This window comes from Triticum aestivum, chromosome 5A (genome assembly GCF_018294505.1).
Source record: "Triticum aestivum cultivar Chinese Spring chromosome 5A, IWGSC CS RefSeq v2.1, whole genome shotgun sequence".
NCBI classification, from domain to species: Eukaryota; Viridiplantae; Streptophyta; class Magnoliopsida; order Poales; family Poaceae; genus Triticum; species Triticum aestivum.
In genome coordinates, this window is record NC_057806.1 from 579879965 (window position 1) to 579898958 (window position 18994).

An 18994-nucleotide genomic window follows, 5' to 3' on the forward strand; every position below is an offset into this window, starting at 1 on the left:
GGATATAACAAACAACGAGTCCGGAAAATCCTCATATGCAAATTATGGATTTGGTATTGTTCTGCCCTAAACCATATTTTAGAGTTGTTGAACATACAAGATGAATGCACCATGTTAAACTAGGCATTTTCTACCCCATTTACATATAAAGTTGGTTACGTTTGGAGCTACAGCTATTAAGTTATGAAATAAAGCATTTTAGCATGGCATAGGAGCAAATTTAACCAAACAACATTTTAAACATTTTAAACATGCATGAAAGTGGCATATTATTAATCTACACATAATTCTAAGATTTTTTCATATATAAAACATTTTAAACCGATGCACCAATTGTGAGTTATATTATGCATGAACAAGGAGGACTTTTCTGTAAAACTACAGTCTCAGGATAATGCTAAAATCGCAGAGAAAAAAAAACAGATCTGGGCCAAAACTGGCTGGCCCAATAGTGGAAGGGTGGCGCTCACCCTGGGCCTTGGCCCGGTTGGTGGAAGAAGCAGGCCGGGCGCTGCTGGGCCGGCTGCGCAGGCTGATCGAAGCAGAGGAGGTGCTGGGCCCTGGGCGTCGCGGTCAATGAAGGGGCGAGCGGGATGCAGAGGAGGAACAACACGGCAGCGACCAGCGAATTCCGGCGAGGGGATGGGGGCAGGCGTTGAGGATGGGTCAGGCTGGCGACGGGAATGGGTAGATCCGCCCCCTGGGCACCGGATCTGACTGGATGTGGGCAAGGACGGCGAGGGCAGCACGGATCCGGGCGAAGAAACGGCGGAGGTCGCGAGCTCCGGTGAACTCCATGCGGCGGCGCGACGAAACTCCTAGGCCATGCGCGACACGGGGAGAGAGAGAGAGAGCTTTGTGAGAGAGAGAGGAAGAAGGAGGGGCAGGGGAAACAGAGAGGCGTGGCGCCCGGTGTACTCAACTCCGGCGAGGAGGTCAGGCGGCGGCGCGGGGAGCTCGGAATCGGGCTCTTCTGATCCAGCTCGAGCGGGGTGAACGGGGCACAGCGGTCGGGCCCAGATCCGACCCGGGGCGGGCCTCCCACAGGCTCTGAGGACCACGGCGAAGTGGGGCGCAGGGGAGGACACGCGGTGACGCGGGAGTGGGCGCAGGGGCGACGCGGCTGATGTGGCGGCGGCGACGGGTGGCTCTGGCGGTGACAAGTGGCGGCGGGGTGCTGGCTGGGCGCTGAAAGTGAGGTAGGAGACGACGGCGGCTGCGGGGGAAGGAGGTTTAGGCCATTTTTGGCAGGGGTAGGGGCTATATATAGACAGATGCTAGGGTTAGGGGGTTAGGAGGTGTTTTCAGACCATACGGTCACGATCGTGCGACTCCAGATAGAGGGGAACTAGATGTGGGCTGGGCAGAGTGCGATGAGCTGAGAGGAGAGAAGAGAGAGCAGCCCGGCAACTGTTTTCGGAGACCGAAAACGTCCGACGATAGACCGACTATAATGTCGCTATAAATATCCGTTGGGGCATCAAACGGACTCCGAATGCGACGAAACTTGAAAGGCGGTCTACCTACACTATAATAAGACCGCACGCCAACTTTTATCCCTTTCCGAGAACATTTTCCGACCACTTATAAAATAATATTTCGGACATGCCGCGGGCGCGTGCAAGTGTGTCTGGGCTCAGAACGGACAACGGAAGGAACGGGGAGACCGGGACGGATGCAAGTTTTGAAAACATGATGATGCAATGCGGATGATGACATGGCAAGATGCAACACGCAAGCAAATGACAAGGCAACAACAACGAATAACTGGAAGACACCTGGCGCATCGGTCTCGGGGCGTTACAACACTCCACCACTACAAGAGGATCTCGTCCCGAGATCTAGGATGGCACCGGAGGGAAACGGAAGAGGAAGAGAAAGAGTTAAAACTAAGTTGCTTCTTTGACAAACTAATGTAACCAAAGAACCTTGAGAGGTTACACCATCTTCAAGAAAAGAATACAACGAATATGAACAAAGTTGAAAACACTCCGTTAGAAACGAGGAACAAGGAAGAACAAATTTGGATAGCACTCCGGTTGAAAAGAGATGCAAGACTTGACAAAAATGGGAAGAACTTGAAAAGAGGACACGACACTCCGGTTAAAACAAGATAGAGAAGGAATAAGGATGATATAATTTGGACAACACTCCGACTGAAAATGGTAGGAATTGAACATGATCTAGGCAAAACGAGATGATGGGACGAAAGGAGCAACATCACAATGCCTCCGGAATGAAAGAATAGAAGTTGAATCGTTGGAAAGGAAAGAATTGAGAAGAAAAGGACAACTTCTGCCACAAATGAGCTTGGAAAACACCTTTCCAAGAAGGCTATACGGAGTTGTTGGAAAACCGACAACGAAACGAATAAGCTTGTAGTGGGCTTATGGAAAACTACTCAAAACTATGAGGTGAAATTCTGCCACTAACGGAAACAATAGATTGGATTGATATCAACAAGGAGACGAGAAACTTATTTCACCAGGAGGATAAATGAAGAACTTGGGTCATTTATGAGAACCATAAATAGCAACATCCTTAGGGAAAGCTTTAGGTAAAATATAACCCAAGATAACTCCAATGAAGAGATTGATGGATTTAAAATACCTCATTCTTGACAACTTGTGAATCATGAACCATGAAGGGAAATTGTCAAGAATGACATAACACCATCTCAAGAGATAAGGTAGGAAGAATTGCACTTCGGAATGCAAGATGAAGAATGCTTGAACTCCTCAAAACAAGACATGTGTTGAACACCATGTTTAATTTTGAGTATAGCTTGGCAGATCTTCACTCTGATAGAAATCTTGAAAAACAATTGAAGAATGAAATGAATCCTTGACGAACCACCATGAAGAAACTCTCGAAGAACTCCGGTAATAAAAGAATGGTTAAACAAAAGGAAAGCTGAAAGAACTCCGATAATAAAAGGATGATGAAAAGAAAGAGAAGTTGAAAACGCAAGGTGAAGCCTTGCAATAATTTATATGGATCTTCGCAACGAGATAATTGAGAGAGCTTGGAACTCTGGGAAAAGAAAAGATGAAACAATTGAAACCGATAATTTGATGAGCCTCCAGAATAAGGAACTAATCACTTGGATGAAACAAGAATAAGAATTACATTATGCTTATCCTTCATCAATTAAATTGATGACAAGTAACGGATTTGGCATACTACTTATTGTCATAGAAAGGATTAAGATAGATATAGCGCAAACTTGAGAAGGTCTTCAATGAACCACCGGTAGGATTTGGAAACAACGAATGAATTGATATGATAACCAAGGAAGAGAACTCTTGAATGAACCACCGTAAGAATTGAAAATGGAAGAAGAAAAGATAAAGAAACACCGGGAAGAATTATAAAAAGAACGAAGGTACTTGAGAGAATTTAGATACAAGAGAACGAAGATATCATGAACTGATTAGAAGATATTTGAGCTATGCACCGGTAAGATTTGGAGAACGAGAGCTGAAAGCTGGAATGAATAACCCCGAAATGATGGCTTTCAGAGAGTCAAACTGAAAAGAATCTTGTATTGCTCCGGATGGGTGAAAAGAATTCTCACACTTAAAAACAGTTATGAGAGGATGGCATCAAGCTAGAACCACGCATCTTTGAGAGAACGGATAAGATTTGGAGGAAAAACTCTTCTTCAGTCTTCAAAAGCAGAGAATGATGATGGGAAACACCACCATGAATTGTTGAGACACTCTGGAATAATGAAGAATATAAAGGCTGAATCAACAATGAAAATAATTTGAAAGATCTTGGAGAAAGACATTCGACTGATGATAATTCATTCTTACGTCAAACTTGGAAAACAATTTGAGAGTAACACTGGGAAAATAGAAGAGTCAGGTAAGATCCTGGGAAAAGACCTGTGGGTTAGGGCCCACTCAAGAGAAAACACCGTTGAACGATTTAAAAGGAAGATTGCGCCGGTTGAATTAAATGGCTTGAATGAGATAACAACCTCGAGATAGGTTGAACGGATTAGGAATGAAAACACGAATCTTCCGAGATATCTTCAACACTCCGGATATGCATTGGGAGAGGTGAAAAAATAAGAGAGCCTTGGATAAGAAATTCACATGGGAAAATATGTGAAACAAAAAGAAGAGACGTGATCAACACCGAAGCTTGAAATTAATCCAGCGGAGAAGAAAATGAGTGAAGAGTGACAAACTTGAGGCTTCCTTAGTACCTTCCTAAGAATCACCAGATAAGAATATTGACGGAAAAGAATGGAGAGACTTCACGTGAATAAAAGGATACTTGATTAAGAAATTCGATTCCTTGAAGAAAAAGGGTGTGAGGGCGGGAAAACAAAGGCAACTTGGGACGGATGAAACAAACAACGTTGAGAAGACTTAGAGTTAATCTTGCGGATGTCAAAAATGATCGGATCCACTTGAAGAGGAGCACACCGGTTGAGAAGAAATTGAGATGACAAACTCGATGATCAAGAAGGATTGGTATTCACATAGAAGTGTGAGAACACCACTTAGGGGAGGTATGGAATCAACACTTGACATTGAAGCAACTCGAATACCACAACTCAAAACAAAACAAAGGATTGGCTTGCAGAATAAGCCGGAACAAACATATGATAGATCCCATATCGTATCATGTGTTCCTTGGAAAGATATCCTACGATATACTTGAATTCCCACTTATAAACTCCCGAAACTTTCTGGTTATGCAATCAGGTGTTGGGGATACAGGGGAAGCATAATATCTCACCCAAACTAACAATACCTACATCCAGCTATATCCATCCTTCAACACATAACCAAAAAACCTTCGGAAATCATTTACCTCAACCTTCGAAAAGCATCCATTATACGAGTTATGGCAATACTCCCGAACTCCTGCCCTAGTACTGGGCGGCGTCGAGGTTATCTCACCAACAACTGCATAAAAGAGATTTTCGATGTCGGTGAACTCAGGTATTCCAGAACTGCAATGATAAAATTGTGACGACAACACCTTGGAGCTCAACTCCCCGGGACACTGCCACAACCCCTAAATGTCAGGAGGCACCAAGAACAATGTTCTCGTCACAAAACCATAGGAACGATTCCAAGATATCTGCGTGATCCTAAAAAAATTTCGTGAAATTTGAGAAGAGAAGAGTCAAAACTTCTACGTCAGGAGGCCTCACCAGAGCGATGAAGGGACCGAGGAGTAAAAATAATCCTACTCTCCGATATATATAATCCTAAGACTCAAAATATTTTGTTCTAGACTCAACAACGTCAGTGATTCAATCAAGCAGGGGGCTCCTAAGTCGGGGAAGGCTTGAAGGAAATATGCCCTAGAGGCAATAATAAAGTTATTATTTATTTCCTTATATCATGATAAATGTTTATTATTCATGCTAGAATTGTATTAACCGGAAACATAATACATGTGTGAATACATAGACAAACAGAGTGTCACTAGTATGGCTCTACTTGGCTAGCTCATTGATCAAAGATGGTTATGTTTCCTAGCCATAGACATGAGTTGTCATTTGATTAACGGGATCACATCATTAGGAGAATGATGTGATTGACTTGACCCATTCCGTTAGCTTAGCACTTGATCGTTTAGTTTCTTGCTATTGCTTTCTTCATAACTTATACATGTTCCTATGACTATGAGATTATGCAACTCCCCTTTACCAGAGGAACACTTTGTGTGCTACCAAACGTCACAACGTAACTGGGTGATTATAAAGGTGCTTTACAGGTGTCTCCGAAGGTACTTGTTGGGTTGGCGTATTTCGAGATTAGGATTTGTCACTCTGATTGTCGGAGAGGTATCTCTGGGCCCTCTCGGTAATGCACATCACTCAAGCCTTGCAAGCAATGCAACTAATAAGTTAGTTGCGGGATGATGTATTACAGAACGAGTAAAGAGACTTGCCGGTAACGAGATTGAACTAGGTATTGAGATACCGACGATCGAATCTCGGGCAAGTAACATACCGATGACAAAGGGAACAACGTATGTTGTTATGCGGTCTGACCAATAAAGATCTTCGTAGAATATGTAGGAGCCAATATGAGCATCCAGGTTCCGCTATTGGTTATTGACCGGAGACGTGTCTCAGTCATGTCTACATAGTTCTCGAACCCATAGGGTCCGCACGCTTAAAGTTCGGTGACGATCGTAATTAGGGTTTTTGTGTTTTGATGTATCGAAGGTTGTTCGGAGTCCCGGATGTGATCACGGACATGACGAGGAGCCTCGAAATGGTTGAGACATAAAGATTGATATATTGGAAGCCTATATTTGGATATCGGAATCGTTCCGGGTGAAATCGGGATTTTACCGGAGTACCGGGGGGTTACCGGAACCCCCCCAGGGGTTAATGGGCCTACATTGGCCCTAAGAGAGAAGAGGAGGGTCGGCCAGGGCAGGCCATGCCCCCTCTCCCCCTAGTCCGAATAGGACAAGGAAGGGGGGGCGCCCCCCTTTCCTCTTTCCCCCTTCCCCTTTCCTTCTCCAACAAGGCAAGAGGGGGGAGTCCTACTCCCAGTGGGAGTAGGACTCCTCTAGGCGCAGCCCCAGGGGCCGGCCCCACCTCCCCCTCCCTCCTTTATATACGAGGGCAAGGGGGCACCCCATGACACACAAGTTGATCTTCGTGATCGTTCCTTAGCCGTGTGCGGTGCCCCCTTCCACCATATTCCACCTCGGTCATATCGTGGCGGCGCTTAGGCGAAGCCCTGCGTCGGTAGAACATCATCACCGTCATAATGCCATCGTGCTGACGAAACTCTCCCTCAACACTCGGCTGGATCGGAGCTCGAGGGACGTCACCGAGTTGAACGTGTGCAGAACTCGGAGGTGTCGTACGTTCGGTACTTGGATCGATCGGATCGGGAAGACGTACGACTACTTCCTCTACGTTGTGTCAACGCTTTCATTGCCGGTCTACGAGGGTACGTAGACAACACTCTCCCCTCTCGTTGCTATGCATCACCATGATCTTGCGTGTGCATAGGAATTTTTTTGAAATTACTACGTTCCCCAACAGTGGTATCAGAGCCAGGTTTTATGCGTTGATGTTATATGCACGAGTAGAACACAAGTGAGTTGTGGGTGATATAAGTCATACTGCTTACCAGCATGTCATACTTTGGTTCGGCGGTATTGTTGGATGAAGCGGCCTGGACCGACATTACGCGTACGCTTACGCGAGACTGGTTCTACCGACGTGCTTTGCACACAAGTGGCTGGCGGGTGTCAGTTTCTCCAACTTTAGTTGAATCGAGTGTGGCTACGCCCGGTCCTTGCAAAGGTTAAAACAACACCAACTTGACAAACTATCATTGTGGTTTTGATGCGTAGGTAAGAACGGTTCTTGCTAAGCCCGTAGCAGCCACGTAAAACTTGCAACAACAAAGTGGAGGACGTCTAACTTGTTTTTGCAGGGCATGTTGTGATGTGATATGGTCAAGACATGATGCTATATTTTATTGTATGAGATGATCATGTTTTGTAACTGTGACGCCCGGATAATTAGGCTACAGTAATCCCACGTTAACGGTGCCACGTCACTCCGATTACTGTTGGTAATCTCGCGTTAGTTCAAAATCATTTCAAATTCAATTTAAAAATCAAGCAAACAATAAAAGTTTTCAAATAATAAAACTAAAATGTTCGGATGGTGTCAAATAAATCATAAGCAATTATGGTGGAGAAACCACACTTTTTATAAATTATTCCAATGCACTAAAATAATTAAAACAACAACTAAACCTATTATAAATGCCCTTTTGAAATTTATAAAAATGTGAACTAAATATTTTAAAAATACCAAAATATATTATGGAAGTGGGCTAATTTACAACCTCCATTTAGGTACTGGTCTTACAATTTTACAAAACTGAAGACTATTAAAAACTATAATAGAAAACAAAAAAGTAAAATAAATTAAAAATAGAAAAGAATATGCAAAAGAAGGAAAGAACCCCCGGGGCTCCGGCCCAGCAGCCCCCGGCCCAACTGGGCCAAGTCCCGGCCAACCGGCCCAGCCCCCCCTCTCTCTGGCCTACAAGGCCACATCCCCGAACCCTAACCCCCACCCGATCCCCACTCCCCCACTCTCCCCTCACTCCCCCGATCCAGATCGGGATCGGGGCGACCACCCCGTTGACCCCGTCGACACCGACGCCACCGCCCTGGATCGCCATCGCATGCCGTTGTCGTTGCCTTCTCGCCCCTCCTCTTCCTCGCACAAGCCCGCCTGAAGCCGCGACCTCGCCTCGCCGTCAACCAGGACCACCTCGCCGGCCTACCTCCCGCTCCATCGCCGTCGTCCTCGCCTTCCTTCCCGCGCCCCTCTGCCCGAATCCCTACCGGCCCTGTGAGCGCCTCCCCATGCTCCCTTTCCTCCTCTTCCCCCTGCCCCGTTGGACATCGTGGCCCGGCCGCGCCCTGGCCGTGCTCGCGCACCCCCCGCTCACGCCCGGCGCACCCCACGGGTGTCCCGACCGACGCTCCCTGCCCTCCTCACCCGCCCGAGGCGCACATCGCCGCCTGCTCCGCGACCGCCTGTGCCCGACCGCAGCCTCCTGCGCCCCGCGCGCGCCTGCCCGCACCCACGCGTGGCTGCTGCCGTTGGCGCGCGCGTGCCCATCCGCGCCGCGCTGCACTGCCTAGCCTCCCCTGCGGCTGTTGCTGCTCCTCCCTGCTCTGCTCCCGCCATTGCTCGCCGCGGCCGCACTTGCTGCGCGCTCCTGGCCGCACACGCCTCGCGCCGCCGTCGCCTGCCTGCTCTCACCTTGTTGCCCGCCTCCTCTCTGCTGCTACTGTTCGTTGCAGTGGCCGCCGGTGCTGCTGCCCTCCACCGCACACGTTGGTCGCACCCCCCGCACCACCGCGCGCGCACTCACGCTGGGCGCGCCCCGCTTGTCCTAACGCCAGCCGCCGCCGCTCCGGTGGCTCGCCGGAGCCCCGCCTCCCCTTGCCCTGGCCGCCGGCGCCGGCGTGCGTCGTGCGCGCCCAGTACCCGCTCGGGTGCGCCCGTGCCCAGGGATCCGCACCCGTGTGCCCGCCCGTTAAGGCCTATGGGCCAATGACATATGGGCCCCAGCCCTAGAACAGTTTTTTTAAAAATAAATAATAAAATTAATTAATTAATTAAAGCATTAATTAACTTAATTAATTTTGATTAATTAAACTAAATTAATTAACCTAATTAATCATGTTTAATTAACCTAAACCCTAATTAACCTAAACAGTGTATGACAGGTGGGTCCCACTGGACCCACTGGTCTGGTTGACCAAGTCAACTTTGTTGACTGCTGATGTCAGCATGACATCATGCTGATGTCATTAATCTATTTTTCGAATTAATTTAAATAATCAATTAAATTCCAGAAATTAATAAAATCTTTAGAAAATCATATCTTTTAATCTGTATCTCGGATTAAAATATTTTCAACATGAAAGTTGCTCAGAACGTCGAGACGAATTCGGATATGCAGCCCGTTCGTCTGCCACACATCCCTAGCATAGTTAACATGCAACTTTTCCCCCTCCGGTTCATTTGCCCGAAAACGCGAAACACCAGGGATACTTTCCCGAATGTTTCCCTCTTTTGTCGGTATCACCTCCTACCGCGTTAGGGCATACCTACACCGCGTATTGCCCCGTTATGTTTTGTTATGCTTTATGTGCTCCGTATTTACTGTTTCTTCCCCCCTCTTCTTCTTCGGTAGACCCCGAGACCGACACTGATGCCACTAAGTACGACTACGGTGTTGACGACCCCTCTCTCTTGCCAGAGCAACCAGGCAAGCCCCCCCCTTGTTCACCAGATATCGCATACTCTTCTCTATACTGCTTGCATTAGAGTAGTGTAGCATGTTAATACTTTCAGTTAATCCTATACTACTGCATAGCCTATCCTTGCTACTACTGTTGTTACCTTACCTGCTATCCTACTGCTTAGTATAGGATGCTAGTGTTCCATCAGTGGCCCTACACTCTTGTCCGTCTGCCACGCTATACTACTGGGCCATGATCACTTCGGGAGGTGATCACGGGCATATACTATATACTCTACATTGATACATTACCTGTGATACTGTTCGGAGATGGGGGCTGAAGGGGCAGGTGGCTCCATCCCAGTAGAGGTGGGCCTGGGTTCCCGACGGCCCCCGACTGTTACTTTGTGGCGGAGCGACAGGGCAGGTTGAGACCACCTAGGAGAGAGGTGGGCCTGGCCCTGGTCGGTGTTCATAGATACTTAACACGTTAAACGAGATCTTGGTATTTGATCTGAGTCTGGCTACTGGCCTATACGCACTAACCATGTACGCGGGGACAGTTATGGGCACTCGACATCGTTGTATCAGCCGAAGCCTTCTTGACGTCAGCGACTGAGCGGCGTGCGCCGGATTGGACTGGAACGCCTACTATGTTAGGTCTGCTTCCGGCCGCCCTCGCAACGTGCAGGTGTGCAATGGGCGATGGGCCCAGACCCCTGTGCCATAGGATTTAGACCGGCGTGCTTACCTCTCTGTTGTGCCTATGTAGGGCTGCGACGTGTTGATCTTCCGAGGCCGGGCATGACCCAGGAAAGTGTGTCCGGCCAAATGGGATCGAGCGTGTTGAGTTATGTGGTGCACCCCTGCAGGGAAGTTAATCTATTCGAATAGCCGTGATCTTCGGTAACAGGACGACTTGGAGTTGTACCTTGACCTTATGACAACTAGAACCGGATACTTAATAAAACATACCCTTCCAAGTGCCAGATACAACCGGTGATCGCTCTCTCACAGGGCGACGAGGGGAGGATCATCGGTTAGGATTATGCTACACGATGCTACTTGGAGGACTTCAGTCTACTCTCTTCTACATGCTGCAAGACGGAGGCTGCCAGAAGCATAGTCTTCGAAAGGACTAGCTATCCCCCTCTTATTCCAGCTTTCTGCAGTTCAGTCCACATATAATAGCCTTATCCCAGTTGATACCAATGCATACATATGTAGTGTAGCTCCTTGTTTGCGAGTACTTTGGATGAGTACTCACGGTTGCTTTCTCCTTCTTTTCCCTCTATCCCTTCTACCTGGTTGTCACAACCAGATGTTGGAGCCCAGGCGCCAGACGCCACCGTCGACGACGACTCCTACTACACTGGAGGTGCCTACTACTACGTGCTGCCCGCTGACGACGACCAGGAGTAGTTAGGAGGATCCCAGGCAGGAGGCCTGCGCCTCTTTCGATCTGTATCCCAGTTTGTGCTAGCCATCTTATGGCAACTTGTTTAACTTATGTCTGTACTCAGATATTGTTGCTTCTGCTGACTTGTCTATGATCGAGCTCTTGTATTCGAGCCCTCGAGGCCCCTGGCTTGTAATATGATGCTTGTATGACTTATTTTATTTGTAGAGTTGTGTTGTGATATCTACCCGTGAGTCCTTGGTTTTGATCGTACACATTTGCGTGCATGGTTAGTGTACGGTCAAATCGGGGGCGTCACAAGTTGGTATCAGAGCCGACTGCCTGTAGGAATCCCCCTTCCACACTCCTTGGCCGAAGTCGAGTCTAGACATTGCAAAACTTTTTACTAACATGGCTGTGTGCCTTACGGGCCCACGTCGCCATTTGGGTGGTATTAGGATCTTTTACTCCTCGATCATTACTCTGGGACTCTGATCTCTCTTCTATTCGGGTTAAATGATTTTGCTAAAATCTAACTCTAGGTTCTCGTTACCACTTCCTGCCGGAGAACCCTTTCATTACGGATGATCGACTACTTCAATAGAAGATTTTGACAATACTCTCCGAAATTTTCTCGATACCTTGTGCCTGTTGCTTTTGCAATTCCCTACCACCGAAAAATCCCTATGGATAAATACTTACACCTGTCGTTCTTACTTTTATTCCCAGTTGGTCTTGTTATTACAAGATACTCTGAAATACTCGTCGTTGTTTCGATAATCCTTTGAGCTTACTGCCTTGCTGATCTTTGTCACCTGAATACCCCTACGGATTATTCTCGCACTTATCGGGTATCCGCTCATCCCCCAGTTGTTCATGTGTTTCACAATGGTCTTTGAAATACTATTCGATCCTCCAAAAATCCTTAGTAGCTTATTGCTCTGCAATACTTGTCTGCTTGCATTATGGAGGCTTTCCATATGTCTGGCAATACTCGTTGGTATCCTTAGACACCGTCATTTTGATCATATTGATTCAACATGAGTGCGAATGCACGCCATCATCAGTTGATCCTTTTAAATTATCTTTCTGGCTCAGACATCATTTTAAACATGAGCTGGTTCTCGACCAATCAGATTGCCATCGATTGTACCCCTAAGCATACGCAACTTATCCATCCTTAATCAGAGTATTTGCTTCTGATCCCTTGATTGGAAATCATAAATCTTTTGCATTTGAGCTTTGAATTAGTCAGTTGTTTCTATAGTCTGATCTCCTTGCATTGTCTCTTCCTCTGGTTGAGTACCGATGCTCACATCAGACCCCTGGTGGACCAGCAGATCCTTTGTTGGATTTTATCCGACAGCGTCCTTCATATTCTATAAGCTGGTGAGTCTTTCCTCAGATACATAATGCTTTTGGTAAATTGTATCTCTATTTTCTCAACCATGCTCTGTTTTCGAGCTTGTGATATTTACTCTTGAAACTTGTGTTATATGTTTCTAAGAAGCCCCTATGGGTTGAACATATGCCTTCTCTAAACTGTGTGAACTCGAAAGTTTTCACGAGTCACACACTTCTGGTATTTTGCCAGATAAAATTTCAACACTACAACTTCCTCGAAGGCGAGAAGTAAATGAAAGGTTATGCATTAAAGAAGTGGGAGTCGACCTTGAACTTTGTGTTCATGCCCATGGACACGATGTAGATCCTATCATAGAAGCTTCTTGCAATATTAACTATTTCCTTGATATGACATCATCTGGTATCTATGTATTGATCATTTGCAATCATGATCCCGACCACATTTTCTCCTTGATTCCATTTCTCAGACAAGTTAAAGCACTTGTCTTTTGTTGATCGATACATCTCTGCAACCTCTATTTTTGATCTTCCTCGAGTATTAACCTCTGGTATCTCGAGTACTGTGTTGCTTCCTGCGAGTCTTCATCTAGTATTGTTTCTCACCGACTCGGATCCCCCAGGTTCTGAGTTATTAGTCACTCGAGAACACCAATAAGTGAATTGATTCCGCACTCTGATTCAATAACTCTAAGTAATTCTTGTTGCTTACGAGTTTAATAATCCTTCAAGTCATTCCTAGCCTGATCGGCTATATCATTATCGTGCTAAATTTTAACTGTGCTACCTGGTCCTTAATCTCGGAGCACAACTTTCGATGATGAGCTAAGCTTACGTCGATCTTCCTCATCATATCAGTTCACCTTGAGCAACAAGCTTGATTTAAAGTTTGTGTCCTACCCATGGTTCCAATGACCTTCCGCTTCATCATTTCTTTGACTCGATGTCGTTGCTGATTGTTTACATCTTGAAATCTCTCGACAAATGTGTCGTGAACATCATCAACCTTATGAGATCTTCCAAGATATCTATCGAATTCTTGATGAGAAATAGCATCCTTTTCCCTCGATGATTTGGGTTATCATCGACAACATTATTGCATTCCCTCCAACATAAAACTTGTTCCTGTTTTGTGCTGTACCTTGAGTTCCTTGCTATCCAACTTATGTTATGTTCTACCGCGGAGTATTACCATCTTTGATGTCGAGAATGTTGTGAGGATTGCTCCACCACTTAAGAATTCTTGGTATAGTGATACTTCTCACCATGACCATTCTTTCTTGGTCCTCGTATTGATTCCAACCGGGGTACCAACAAGTGAACGGTGCTGTTTGGATTCTGCCCTTCTAGCAACCCTATTGCTTTGAAGTTAGTGATCGACATTTCATTCTTAGACCATTGGTTATCGAATCACCATTCTAACCTCGGTTGTGCTACTTAAGCCCATATTTCGAGTGCACCTTTCAACCGATGTTTAATTGTGTATGTTCCCCTCGAGCATACATCATTATACCATTTGAACTGACAAATGTTATCTCCTTGCTCACATAATTGTGGAAATCCATCTTTGTTAATCTCGATAAATTGCCGCTGATTCCATCAGCCACCCCCCTCATCCTCTCCTTGGGTTAATGATGATGAATCCTTTGTATATCCAAGTCCGACCTTTGCTTGAAGACCATGTCAATGCTATCTCGAAGCATGTTTGTGATACTCCGATTTTCAACAAGACCATTTAAAGCCCAATGCTAAATGTTTCTTTATCAATTATCCAAACACCGTTGTATGGGTAATGTCATGGAATTTCTCTCCCCTACCTAAAAGGTTTTCTACATTATATCCTGTCATGGATATCCTGCTCTGCTTATCATTGGGAAGGATATACCCCTGGAGTATCTGATAATCATATTATCCTTTCCATTATTTGGTTTAACCTTTCTGGTGATCATTATGGTCTAAGCAATAATAATTCCCTGCTTATGTAAACCCCTCGGTGTACAATTCTATCAGTAAGACCCTGTTACTTTTGTTGATGACATTCCGGTAACCACCGATGGACGAGAACTTTGCCTATTGGTCCGCCTTGTTGCAACGAGCAGGAAAATGGTTCTCTTCGTCCCTCGCCCTTGGTACCAACGTTGTTGCCGACATAGCTGACATGGTACTCCCTGACATGCCTTGCTATCATGACCGTGCAAGATGTCACTACTCCCCAAAAAAACCACATGGTGGGCCCATAACCCACAGTTCCACAAGATCGAAACCTGACTCTCCTGTACAACCCTGTTTCTAATGGTTATTCCCCACGCTTGGCTTCGTATTTAAATCACGGACCACCTTCCTAGTGCTTTATTCTGGTATCAGACGCAATACTTACTCTCGCTACTCTGAACCCCTTTCTCACTCTGGTTCAGACTTCGAGCAACTATCTATCCGCTTGGAACCTCTTATTGTACCTTCGTACCTTACTCTCGATGTATTTCATATGTTCAACTCAAGAGATAATCTTATACTCATTCATGGGTTAACCCCAGATTGATTCCCTCAAAGGCATTCTGTCGTAGCTGAACTGCCCCTTATCCTTTCATAAGTACGATGGAGTTCCCGAAGAAATGATGACAAGTTTATCATGATGCATTGGAATAAAGAATTGAAGACATCAACGAAAGGGATTAACTTCTTCGAGAAGATCCGTTGGAATATCGTAAATGGAACTTTCCCCCTTACTCCCCTCTTAAATCTCGGGACGAGATTTCTTGTAGTGGAGGAGAATTGTGACGCCTGGATAATTAGGCTACAGTAATCCCACGTTAACGATGCCACGTCACTCTGATTACTGTTGGTAATCTCGCGTTAGTTCAAAATCATTTCAAATTCAATTTAAAAATCAAGCAATCAATAAAAGTTTTCAAATAATAAAACTAAAATGTTCGGATGGTGTCAAATAAATCATAAGCAATTATGGTGGAGAAACCACACTTTTTATAAATTATTCCAATGCACTAAAATAATTAAAGCAACAGCTAAACCTATTATAAATGCCCTTTTGAAATTTATAAAAATGCGAACTAAATATTTTAAAAATACCAAAATATATTATGGAAGTGGGCTAATTTACAACCTCCATTTAGGTACTGGTCTTATAATTTTACAAAACTGAAGACTATTAAAAACTATAATAGAAAACAAAAAAGTAAAATAAATTAAAAACAGAAAAGAATATGCAAAAGAAGGAAAGAACCCCCGGGGCTCCAGCCCAGCAGCCCCCGGCCCAACTGGGCCAAGTCTCGGCCAACCGGCCCAGCCCCCCCTCTCTCTGGCCTACAAGGCCACATCCCCGAACCCTAACCCCCACCCGATCCCCACTCCCCCCACTCTCCCCTCACTCCCCCGATCCAGATCGGGATCGGGGCGACCACCCCGTTGACCCCGTCGACACCGACGCCACCGCCCTGGATCGCCGTCGCCTGCCGTTGTCGTTGCCTTCTCGCCCCTCCTCTTCCTCGCGCAAGCCCGCCTGAAGCCGCGACCTCGCCTCGCCGTCAACCAGGACCACCTCGCCGGCCTACCTCCCGCTCCGCCGCCGTCGTCCTCGCCTTCCTCCCCGCGCCCCTCTGCCCGAATCCCTACCGGCCCTGTGAGCGCCTCCCCATGCTCCCTTTCCTCCTCTTCCCCCTGCCCCGTTGGACATCGTGGCCCGGCCGCGCCCTGGACGTGCTCGCGCACCCCCCGCTCGCGTCCGGCGCACCCCACGGGGTGTCCTGGCCGACGCTCCCTGCCCTCCTCACCCGCCCGCGGCGCACATCGCCGCCTGCTCCGCAACCGCCTGCGCCCGACCGCAGCCTCCTGCACCTCACGCGCGCCTGCCCGCACCCACGCGTGGCTGCTGCCATTGGCGCGCGCGTGCCCATCGCGCCGCGCTGCACTGCCTAGCCTCCCCTGCGGTCGTTGCTGCTCCTCCCTGCTCTGCTCCCACCATTGCTCGCCGCGGCCGCACTTGCTGCGTGCTCCTGGCCGCACACGCCTCGCGCCGCCGTCGCCTGCCTGCTCTCACCTCGTTGCCCGCCTCCTCTCTGCTGCTGCTGTTCGCTGCAGTGGCCGCTGGTGCTGCTGCCCTCCACCGCACACGCTGGTCGCACCCCCCGCACCACCGCGCGCGCACTCACGCTGGGCACGCCCCGCTCGTCCTAACGCCAGCCGCCGCTGCTCCGGTGGCTCGCCGGAGCCCCGCCTCCCCTTGCCCTGGCCGCCGGCGCCGGCGTGTGTCGTGCGCGCCCAGGGATCCGGACCCGTGTGCCCGCCCGTTAAGGCCTATGGGCCAATGACATATGGGCCCCAGCCCCAGAACAGTTTTTTTAAAATAAATAATAAAATTAATTAATTAATTAAAGAGTTAATTAACTTAATTAATTTTGATTAATTAAACTAAATTAATTAACCTAATTAATCATGTTTAATTAACCTAAACCCTAATTAACCTAAACAGTGTATGACAGGTGGGTCCCACTGGACCCACTGGTCTGGTTGACCAAGTCAACTTTGTTGACTGCTGATGTCAGCATGACATCATGCTGATGTCATTAATCTATTTTTCGAATTAATTTAAATAATCAATTAAATTCCAGAAATTAATAAAATCTTTAGAAAATCATATCTTTTAATCTGTATCTCGGATTAAAATATTTTCAACATGAAAGTTGCTCAGAACGTCGAGACGAATTCGGATATGCAGCCCGTTCGTCTGCCACACATCCCTAGCATAGTTAACATGCAACTTTTCCCCCTCCGGTTCATTTGCCCGAAAACGCGAAACACCAGGGATACTTTCCCGAATGTTTCCCTCTTTTGTCGGTATCACCTCCTACCGCGTTAGGGCATACCTACACCGCGTATTGCCCCGTTATGTTTTGTTATGCTTTATGTGCTCCGTATTTACTGTTTCTTCCCCCCTCTTCTTCTTCGGTAGACCCCGAGACCGACACTGATGCCACTAAGTACGACTACGGTGTTGACGACCCCTCTCTCTTGCCAGAGCAACCAGGCAAGCCCCCCCCCCCTTGTTCACCAGATATCGCATACTCTTCTCTATACTGCTTGCATTAGAGTAGTGTAGCATGTTAATACTTTCAGTTAATCCTATACTACTGCATAGCCTATCCTTGCTACTACTGTTGTTACCTTACCTGCTATCCTACTGCTTAGTATAGGATGCTAGTGTTCCATCAGTGGCCCTACACTCTTGTCCGTCTGCCACGCTATACTACTGGGCCATGATCACTTCGGGAGGTGATCACGGGCATATACTATATACTCTACATTGATACATTACCTGTGATACTGTTCGGAGATGGGGGCTGAAGGGGCAGGTGGCTCCATCCCAGTAGAGGTGGGCCTGGGTTCCCGACGGCCCCCGACTGTTACTTTGTGGCGGAGCGACAGGGCAGGTTGAGACCACCTAGGAGAGAGGTGGGCCTGGCCCTGGTCGGTGTTCATAGATACTTAACACGTTAAACGAGATCTTGGTATTTGATCTGAGTCTGGCTACTGGCCTATACGCACTAACCATGTACGCGGGGACAGTTATGGGCACTCGACATCGTTGTATCAGCCGAAGCCTTCTTGACGTCAGCGACTGAGCGGCGTGCGCCGGATTGGACTGGAACGCCTACTATGTTAGGTCTGCTTCCGGCCGCCCTCGCAACGTGCAGGTGTGCAATGGGCGATGGGCCCAGACCCCTGTGCCATAGGATTTAGACCGGCATGCTTACCTCTCTGTTGTGCCTATGTAGGGCTGCGACGTGTTGATCTTCCGAGGCCGGGCATGACCCAGGAAAGTGTGTCCGGCCAAATGGGATCGAGCGTGTTGAGTTATGTGGTGCACCCCTGCAGGGAAGTTAATCTATTCGAATAGCCGTGATCTTCGGTAACAGGACGACTTGGAGTTGTACCTTGACCTTATGACAACTAGAACCGGATACTTAATAAAACATACCCTTCCAAGTGCCAGATACAACCGGTGATCGCTCTCTCACAGGGCGACGAGGGGAGGATCATCGGTTAGGATTATGCTACACGATGCTACTTGGAGGACTTCAGTCTACTCTCTTCTACATGCTGCAAGACGGAGGCTGCCAGAAGCATAGTCTTCGAAAGGACTAGCTATCCCCCTCTTATTCCAGCTTTCTGCAGTTCAGTCCACATATAATAGCCTTATCCCAGTTGATACCAATGCATACATATGTAGTGTAGCTCCTTGTTTGCGAGTACTTTGGATGAGTACTCACGGTTGCTTTCTCCTTCTTTTCCCTCTATCCCTTCTACCTGGTTGTCACAACCAGATGTTGGAGCCCAGGCGCCAGACGCCACCGTCGACGACGACTCCTACTACACTGGAGGTGCCTACTACTACGTGCTGCCCGCTGACGACGACCAGGAGTAGTTAGGAGGATCCCAGGCA